The sequence below is a fragment of the Eschscholzia californica genome, unplaced genomic scaffold (assembly GCF_041429995.1).
Source record: "Eschscholzia californica isolate CP2 unplaced genomic scaffold, dmEscCali1.0.p SCAF_5, whole genome shotgun sequence".
NCBI classification, from domain to species: Eukaryota; Viridiplantae; Streptophyta; class Magnoliopsida; order Ranunculales; family Papaveraceae; genus Eschscholzia; species Eschscholzia californica.
This window is the reverse complement of record NW_028238472.1, coordinates 53,092,952-53,101,583: the sequence shown is the minus strand read 5'-3', so window position 1 is coordinate 53,101,583 and position 8,632 is coordinate 53,092,952. Positions and strand designations below refer to the sequence as shown.

General features: G+C 36.1%; 1 long non-coding RNA gene across 1 annotated transcript; it reads left to right on the top strand.

Moving 5' to 3' along the window:
- Positions 1-4,840, top strand: LOC147540594 (uncharacterized). The gene is made up of 5 exons (XR_015226395.1): positions 1-64; positions 150-358; positions 534-620; positions 4,142-4,436; positions 4,520-4,840. It is a non-coding gene; the product is annotated as an uncharacterized LOC147540594 (long non-coding RNA).
- The last annotated feature ends 3,792 nt before the right edge of the window (positions 4,841-8,632 follow it).

Genomic DNA, 8,632 nt, shown 5'->3' with positions numbered 1-8,632 from the left:
TTTTGAGATAGATCGAGAATCTGAAGTTTGGAACAATTATAAACAGATCTTGGAAAATTTCCAGGTATATACTTCAATTTCAATAACAGATCCGATTTCAAATCACAGATGAAATATCTAATTTCATTTCTAATATCAATATTTTGAAGCTTGATTTCAACAGATCCAATTTCGAGGTATATAGTTCAAAAAAATGACCGTCTGATGATTGAAACCATGAGAACCATGGTTTTCGCCCACGAGAACCATGGTTTTCGCCTTTATCAACCTCACTCGGCCTCCTTTCTATTACTTTTTTTCCTCAACTCAAAAAGAAAGATAAGAAGAAGAAGAGAATATTTGAGGTACAGAAATTTGGGTAAGGTTTTTTACTTTCATTTATCCTATAATCCATACTCAGAAAGATCTAATAATGGAGTTTTAATGGCTGATTTTTAATTTTCTTTTTTTCTTCAATCAGGTTAAGTTCAGATCTTTACATTAATAATAGTCTTCTTCCGATTCTGGGTTTTGATTGTTTTTCAAAATTACAGGTTTGTTATTTAGCCGACAAATAATTCTGAGATAGATGAAGAACTTGAAGTTTGGAACAATTATAAACAGATCTTGGAAATTCCCAGGTATATAATTTTTTTTTGAATTGTTCAGCATGTCTCAAACCCCTTGACCTCTACGATGGAAACCCTTGACCTCTACGATGGAAAGCTTTACCTCTTACCACTCCAACCAAGGGTTGTTGATAATTCCCAGGTGTATAGTTCAATTTCAATAACAGATCCAATTTTCAAATCACTTATGAATATGGAATTTCATTTATAATATCAATATTATCAATCTTGATTCCAATAACAGACCCGAGTTTGTTGCAAGTGATTCCATTCCAGTTAAGTAGGGCCGGTAATTATAAGGCCCAAAATGGGGAAGTTAAAGAGAATCAGGCCCAATACTAAATAATAATGAGGAAAAATACAATTTTACCCTCTAAAATGAAATTTTCCGCCCAAATCAATGTCAAATTTTTTTTTAACATTTCTGAACAATTATTGGTTTGATCTCGACAATTTTGTAAATTTCTGAACAAATCTTAGTTTGTCTCAACAATTTGTAAATATGTGAACAAATTCGTTTTTGCTTAGACATTGTTTTGCCAAAATATTTCGCATTTTTTTCTTTTGCATTTTACATAGACAAACTAACACAAATATTTTGGCTACAACATTTTTCAATTTGTCTTGTGAAAAAAATAATTGGTTACCGCATTTTTTGTTTTGCTTTCGACATAAATATAAAGATTAAAGCATTTTTTTATTTGACTTTTACAAAAATTAAAATGTTATGCATATTATCCTTTGTATTTAACAAATTCGTTAACGAACAAATAATATTTTGACTAATACATTATATATGTTGTTAAGAACATAATTATATATGACGCCAACATTTTATAATAAGTCGGGACATTATTATAGATATTGTCAACATTTTATAACAACACAATGATATATGTTGTCAACATATAAGGGTAAAAATGGAATTATGAAAAAAATATGTTGTATTGTTAACAACATAATTATATATCTTGTGAACATTTTGAAAAATGTTCAAAAAATGGGTTTTTTTGACATTATTATTTTTGAGTGGGTTTTTTTTTCTTATTAGGGTCTAGATTTTTGGGTTTTTCACTCATTTTTTCAGTTAAGTAATGTGTATTATGAATAGGTGGGGGTTTCAGTAATTCTCCCTTTCCTGTTCTTGTTCGTTTAGTTCCTATTTTTCAGATCTGAATTGAAGTCAACATAGCAAATGACTTGTATAACCCTGGGAAATTAGAAATATTGTTTCTTCCATCTTTTTTACACAACCACCACCAAACAAAAATGATGCAGGCGCATAACATGTGGGCCAACGTCCACGCGTGCCCACATCCTATTCGGCCATAATAGTAGTCTTAATTAGTATAGGATTAGATATTTGAGATATAGATATGAGATTAAATTGAAAAGAAAGAATGTGAAGAACATCTTGTAAGTAAAATCTATTTGTAAAATAGACGGTACCAATATGATCAACCTTGACTCGGGAGCCATCCAGTAATCGGACATATAAATCCGGTGGTGTAAGGGAATAAGTAGAAAATCGTGAAAGATTGGAACAAATATGTTTAGCGGCTCCCGAATCAATGACCCATGGAGGATGAAAAGAAGAAGAGTACTTACCGGTTAGATTGATAAGAGGATCCTTGTTGGTGCCGTTAGAATGATCGGTGGTGGGTTGCCTATTTCGGTCCAAGAGTGCCAATATGCCTTGATATTGTTCATTAGTGAAGGAGGATGTTGCAGGCACCCCTGAACCGTTGTGGTCCAAAACCGAATCATTGTTGTCCAAAACCGAGGCAGTCACGGCGTCTTGACGTGTACGGGTCCTTCCTCGTTGACCATAATTGGGTGGATACCCATGTAATTTGTAGCAGGAGGAAACATCATGTCCATGAATTTTACAATTTTCGCAAAAGGGTCGAGGACGTTTAGTACGTTGTCTATCGGAACCGTTGAATCGGTTTTGAGTATAATCGTTGGAACCAACGGCAAGGGCAGCAGTATTGGAGTCAACATTCATGGGAGTAACGAGATTTTGTTGAACCTCTTCTTGCTTGATAAGTGAATGGATTCGAAGAATTGATGGGAAGGGTTCAATCAACAAAATTTGACTCCGAATAGATGAGAACCGGTCATTAAGACCTTGAAGAAATTCCATAGTTCTATCTTGGTTGGTTCTTTCAACCAAAGAACGACCATGTCCACATATACAAGGCTCCGTGATTAGCAAGGAATTGAGTTCATCTTGAAGAGCCTTGAGATGTGTAAAATACGTAGAAACGTCCAAATTTTCTTGTTTGAGACAACAAATAGCTCTTTTCAATTGAAAAATTTTAGGAGCATTGGTTTGATGGAATCGATCAAAGAGATTCTTCCATATATCGTAGGCGGTTTCATCGTATAATATTGATGATCGGAGAGGTGGATCAACTGAATTGATAAGCCAACTAGAAACGAGATCGTTACATCGTCCCCATTGATTTAATTCATTAGGATCGGTGGGTGTTTCGATGCTACCATCAACGAATCCAAGTTTGCCTTTAGCTCTTAAGGCTTTAATCATACCTCGTGACCATGAGGAATAGTTATCACCGGTTAGAAGTGGTGTAATAAGAATGGTGGTGGGGGAATCCGAATGTTGAACGTCAAACGGTCCACCATTAGTAGTAGAGTGAACTTGAGTAGTCTCCGAAGTTTCGGGAGTTGTCATGGTAAAAAAAAGGTTTTGGCTCTTATACCATGTGAAAAGGTTGAACCCTTGATGAACACACTCGGATATAACCGAGTGGAGGAGATGAAAGAGATGAAGACACTCGGTGAAGCCGAGTGGAAGAAGAAGAAGATGATAGTCTCGGGTTGATGACCGAGAGAGAGAGAGAGGGAGAGCTTCGGGTTGATAGCCGAGAGAGAGAAAGAGATGTTGATGGTGAGAGACAAGAACTTTGATAAAATACCTTCTTTGTTATTCACTACAACTTTTGTTTACAATATGTATGGGTATGAGTATATATTGGTTTTACAAGATAGAGTTGTGAAAGATTAAAACTTATCTAAAATACAATCCTAATATTTAAGGAATCCTAGTTGTAATAGGATTCCTATGGGACCAAATCCACTCGGTTTGGCCGAGTGGAGTGGACCTTCCAACACTATTCAATGAAGAATCCGTTACAGGCGTCAGCATCTTGTTTAGTAGAAACTCCTGTCAGTCAGTTTTGTTTCCTGGTTATTATTCAGAATAGGTACTCACTTTTATCTTCTTCAGACAATTGGAAGAAAGCTCCACCACACACAAGCTCAGGCACACAGACGCGCACGCACAATAGGCACACAATGACTTAAGCACAAAGGCAAACACAGGCGCACAAATACTTGTGGATAGCTAAGCTAGACGTTAGAATATGACGCCATAAAGATACAATTAGTAGATCTTATTACAAAGTTCACAATAACATATATTTCACACGAAGCACTGGATTTATTTAAATGACAGAAATAATAAATGTGGTAGCTAACGTCTCCTTTTAAAAATGGATATATGACAGAAATCTCAAGAAAAAATTATTCCTTTCCAGCACTCTGGTATTTCAGGCAATATTATTTACAACTCAAAGCTAAGAGAGAATTGACAGAAATTGGAATAGCAAATTGAAAATGAAAGGACAATAGTTTCGTCGCGTCGAGTAACGTGGAATTTAAACTTGCACTTGTGAAGGAGCTCGCGTATCTTGTTCTGAAAGAAGATTCATGCAGTGAAGGAATCTCAGATTTTATGATTGAAAAACATTGGAGAAATAAAAAAAAGGCAGAAGAAAAATGTAAAGAGTAACTCACCTGGAGGTACAGTAATATCTCTTCAAAAACACATTCAGCAGCAGCTTCATCTTCCACATTTTCATTTTCATTTTCATTTTCTCTCTCAGCATCAGATTTTGGCTTCCACGCATTTTCATCCGACTCCTTAGGCTTTGCATCTTCTGGGTTTGTGGTTTCTGCCATCTCATCCCAATTCTCCAGCTTATTGTAACCCGGATCAGGAATTGTCTCGACAATGATGATGGGTCGGTCAAAACCATTTCCTTTCAGGTAATTAACAAGTTTCTTTTTAGCTTTCTCACTGACAACAAGTACATAATCATTATGCGCCTCACTTTTGGCGAGTTTCCATACAACTGACAGAAAAAATACATGTATTAGCGACTCCTCAGAAATGAAAATGCATACAGATTTAAGTATTTCACAAATTTTTGTCATTACAAAATCGTTAAGTCGAGTAATCAACCAACCAAACACATAGAAAGGAAACACTAAGGTGATGTTTCGCAATTAGAAGCAGAAGTGGCTCTACTGTTGAGGAGAAAAATATTACTACACGAAGCACTTGAATCGTAAAGTATTTGCTTACAAGTAAATAAGAGAGCCAGTATGACAGATATTATCAGATATAAACCAAGAGCCAAAAAATGGGTTTTAGAGAAATTTGAAGTAAACCCACAAGAATCCTAACTGGAATCCCCCCAAAAATAAGAAAATTTTAAAGATACAACATAACAATTTGACTATATTGTAATGTTTAATTGTTCCCAAAATCTCAACTTCTGTTTGAAATTCTTTATCTAACTTCTTTGTTCTAATTTCCCTTTGTTCCGTATCTGCTTCACAGCGACATAATATCCTGAACCATCAATGGGTAATTTATATCCTTGATCAAGTTCGACAGAATGTTTGATTCTGTAAAATCTAATTTCCGAAATGAAGTTAGCTTCCCCGTTGCAGGATCATCCCCTTCCTTTCGCCTACGAAATTCTCTCCCCAAAAACAATATCAAGAAGACAATAATTATGAACGTAGATATAGAGATCACTAGAATCAAAGCCAGTACTCGAGTCAGATAATTTTCTTCTAGGGTGTGACATGGTGCAGGATTGAAGGTTAAGAATTTGGGTATTTCCACAAAGACCAGAGTTGTTCAAAAAGCTTGTTTGATTTACCCAACTTTCCTAAGTTCACGATCCTATGTCGTCTTAGGGTAGTTTGTGAATAATAAATATTCCAAGTAGATTTTTATGACAGATCAAAATGGTGTGGTATTGACCGATAAGGACCAAAAATTTTTTGGCCCCTTTTTCTTTTTATTAAATTCAAATTTGATCTCTTTTTTGAAACCATTGAAACCCTTTTCATTCATAAGTGATTAAATCACTGATTTACATGGCAAATAATAATTCCTCTCTGTTCAGCGACATGAGAGTTCATAAGTAAATTCTAAGAATTTCGAAAGTAAAGCACCTCATGAGGTGAGAGAATGTGGACTAGACTCTGACGAAAAAGATAGAAAAAATATGAAAAGATCCTGAAGATCACGAATAAAAGGACCCTAAAGGTCAACAAAATATAAAGTAATACTAAATAAAGAAAATACTAATTTAAATCCCAGTCGCTTTCGCCAGAAAACCGCCATTGTCGCCGGAAACCGTCGCCGAAAAACCGCAGTCATCGCCGGAAAACCGTCACCACCATTGAAAAAAAACGCCTTCATCATCGGAAAGCATAATTAACTCCGCAAGTCTCAACGAGTCAATTCCTTCTTCTTTGTTACTGATGAAAGCGATTCCATGTTTCCATGATTGTTCTTGGTTCAAATAAATCAGTATTCGTTCCTTTCATTATCTTCCTCTTTTCAAACTTCACATCTGAAACAAAATCGAAAACCCCCTGAGTAGATACAAACATATAGATAGACCAGAAAAACCTTAAAACTTGTGTTGTTGTCGAAACCCCCATGATTGTTCTTGGTTTCAGTTTCATCTTCTCCAACTTGAAATTGAAACCACACACCAAACCAAAACCCAACAATTTATTCTCTTGTGATTGGAATTGAGAGAGAGTTCAAAGATAGATAGACCAGAAAAACCCCACACACCTATAATCTTGGTACCTAATAATTTACCTTCTTCATTAAATGATCAAACGGTGTGTTTTTCTTTGTACATGAGTTGTATTGACTTCTAGTAAGTGGGAATAGATTTCCTTGTTGTGTTTTTCCAATGAAGAGAAAGGGAGAGATCAAGAGGAAGAAGAAGAAGATCAAGAGGAAAAAGAAGAAGATCAAGGGAAAGGAGCGGTTTCGCCAATTTTCCGGCGGTAACCGCCACCAGAGGCGGCGCCACCAGGGAGCCCAGCGTTTCTGCCCAATTAAATCTTGGTTCAATTCCCAACTGTTGATAGTTAATAGACTAAATTTGATCTCTTTTAAAATACATGTCATAAGTAGGGGTGGGAATTACGCTCGACTGTCCGATACCCGTCACGGTTACCCGGGTCCGATAGAGCCCGTGGGCGCCCGTACCCGAAGACGGGTACTACCCGCCCAACCCGATGACTTTTTATGGGCGGGCTCGGGTGAAAAGCTCTGCCCGCCCACACCCGAAGACGGGTACTATCCCACTATAGATTTTCACCCTTTTAGGGCTTCCATTCAGTTAGGGTTTCCTCTAAGATGGAAAAATATATAAATTACACATTGAGTAAGGCTCCCATTATCAGTTGGAGACTTCAGTACCCTAGAGAGAGAAAAAAAAAGTATGTGGGAGAGCCAAGATCGGGAGAGATGAGAGCGAGGGAAAACTACATCTGATCTGACATTTATTCTCTTCTTCTTATTCTTTTTCGTTATCTTCATCTACAGAAGGGATTAAAAGAACCAGAAGTAGAGATGTGTTGTTATTTTCCTCTTTTCCCTTTGTTTAATTCTTTTTAGTAACAAAATATTGTTGTTTTCTTTATCATGTATAATCTGCTGCTTCAGAGAAATTTTTGTATGTAATATAATAGGGTTAATTCCGTTTTGGCCCCCGATTTGTGACCAACTGGCCGTTTTGGCCCCCATAAGTGTCCGGCAGTTCGTTTTGGCCCCTAATTGTGTCCGGGAGTTCGTTTTGGCCCCTAATATTTATCAAACATTTCAATTTTGCCCTAGTGGCATTTATGTAAATATCTTTTTCTTCTATATTTATTTTTCTTCTTATTTTGTTTTTTTCCTCCTTTTTTGAGAACCATTAATTTATTATCTCTCTTCACCTCCGTCCTCTTTCTCATCACCATCTTCATCCACCATCACCATCATCTCATTCTTCTCCTCTTCTTGTGAAAGAATTAGTTTATGGCTTTTGAGATGTTTAAAATGAAATTGAGACGGATCCAGAAGAAAAGATTTTGTATTCATTTCTTTAAATCTCTGTTGATTAATGTTCGAATTCAGATCTAGGATTATAGTTTGGGACGATAATGGATGAATCGGGTTCGGTAAAATTACTTCCCTGCATCTTGAAGAAGTAACAATCTTGGTTGTTTTTTCCCCTAATTTTGAGGGTTTCGGTTACTGTGTTTCCACTATTTATTCGAAAGACAAACTTCAAAATCTTCAACTCTTATTCAGATAAAAATTTCTCTGATTTAATTCATCTTTGCCTATTGATTCATTCTTCTTAAACTATTGATTAATTCATCTCTGTCTACTGATTCGTTTATCCCTTTTACCTCCTCATCAACTGCTTATTGATTCATTCCTCCTGAAAGGTAATCACTAACTCCCTATTGATTCACTCACCTCTTTCCCCTCATCCATTTTTTATTTAATTTCTCTTCCAATGAACTTTACTCTCTCTCTCTAACTTTCAATACTACCAACCACCCCAAATTGATTTGTAACCTAACAGTTAATTTGAACATGCTTAGAGGAAGTTATCACTGATTTATAACCCCATAATAATTAAGTTTACCTTGCTTACAAAATGTTAGGTTATATTGATTTATAACCCTAAAAGTTAATGGTTGCAGAAGTACTACCAGATGTCGAGTGGGTTTCATTTTGCTTAGTTGAAGAAAAACCTAACTACAGGCTACCATGGTTCATATATCAGTAGATTGCGAACGCCCATCTGAGTCTGAAACTTAAATCGCTTCCACCGTAACTATCAAGAAGACAAGAACTATGGTTTCCGCTCATGCTGCAAATAATTACTGCGCTCATAACC